The sequence below is a fragment of the Belonocnema kinseyi genome, chromosome 2, assembly GCF_010883055.1.
Source record: "Belonocnema kinseyi isolate 2016_QV_RU_SX_M_011 chromosome 2, B_treatae_v1, whole genome shotgun sequence".
Lineage (NCBI taxonomy): Eukaryota > Metazoa > Arthropoda > Insecta > Hymenoptera > Cynipidae > Belonocnema > Belonocnema kinseyi.
Genome location: NC_046658.1, coordinates 97286277 through 97288069, shown reverse-complemented (window position 1 = coordinate 97288069; position 1793 = coordinate 97286277).

The following is a 1793-nucleotide window of genomic DNA, read 5'->3' as shown; positions in this document are numbered from 1 at the left end:
AAATTTCTATGCTTCTCATACGTTGTGAAACATTTTGTAAAGCCCTATTTAGCTGCAGTTCATATTACAAATCAAACAAAGTGAAAAGTGGTTTTGAAATAAACTTTGTGAAAATACAGAAAAACTCGATACCAATCTTAAATTCACCCCAAAAAATACACAAGAATTACAAGAGTGTTACCTTCATTGCAGCAGACAATATTGGACACTTAATTGTCCCAAATCCTCAGAAACATGCAAGTTTCTTCTCCATAATTTTTTTTGCATAAGATTGATATATTGATCTAATATTAATTGGACTATTATTTTACTATTTTAAACTTTCATTATTAGCCCTATTTATGTCAAATGTCCACGTTTTGAGACCCTCTGAATCCGAAAAACAGGTTTTTACCGATGTGTCTGCTTGTAAGCCTGTATGTATGTATGTCTGTAGTTTGTACTTCTATGCCTGTACCTCTGTATGTATGCGAAGGTATGTATGCCTGTATGTATGTATATATGTATGAATGCATGTATTTTTGCATGGTTTTCTTTCTGTCTATCTGTGAGCACGCTGACTTTTGAAAAATTAATCTATCAGATTGGCCTTTGGTCTGCTCTTTAAGTGTAAAAAACTGAAGTTCAAGTTCGTTAGCCAGCCATTTTGGATAAAAACTTTAAAAGTGAACGCATTTTGAATATTTGTTAATCTACCTTTTTTCGAAATTTAAAAATTCTGTATACAATTATTCGCAGTTACTGAAAATACGAACATTTTAACCTGATGACTATTTTTGATTAAAACAAAATTACCAGCGTTTATAGCACTTACAGAATTCAGAAAAATTAACGAAAATAAAAATTTTAAGCTAATTAAGGCACAATATGAAAACAAGTCAAGGGAAGAAAAATGTTCCTTTTTTAAGGCTTTACAAGATTCTCATAACAAATTTGAAATTTTTTCGAAAAATTAAAAATTGAAAATTTGAATATCTACAAATTTGTTGTTATCCACTACTAATTCGTTATTAATTATTTGCTTGTAGAATGCGTAGTTTTGGTTTTAATGGTAAAAAATAACAATGACAAAAAAATCAAATCTTCGAAAAATGATGCAAGGTACGAAAACACATGAATGAAAAAAAAATTGTATATTAAAAAAAGATCTATAAATTTGTAATAAGAATACATTCAAAATGAAAAAAGAACTTTTTGGAAAATCAACGCAAGCTACAAGATTTTAACTAATCAAGTTTGTTACCAAAATTATATCTACAAATTTTCTTTGAGACACCTTACGCTAGGTTGCGTATTTTTGGTTTAAATCATAAAAAATAACATTGAAAATAAATAAATTAAATTTATGGAAAAACGATAGAAGTTGCATTAAAAAGTTTAATAACAAACATTTTTTGTTTATATGATGCGCACTTTAAAAAAAATTTTAAATAAGATTACAAAAATATGCGTGCTGCGTGGGCACACTCTCGTTGCGCGCGGCGCCTCGCGCCAAGTTTCAGCGCGCCTACGACGCGCAGGTGCGCTCTCGCGCTCGTTTTCGTACGTTTAATAACTGCATTGTTTCAAATATGAGAAATCAATCAAGATAATTTCAAGATAATTTGTAAATGTTGTTTAAGTACGTGGGTAGTTCAATAAGTCCTTAGAATGAAGTATAAAAACAATTTTTTTAGGGTAATTTTTTTTTCTTTTTCAACATAATCTCTTTGGAGCTCTATACACTTGGTCAATCGCTTTTCAAGTTTTTTTAATCCTTCAGAAAAGTGCGTTTTCGGAAGTTCCTCAAAATA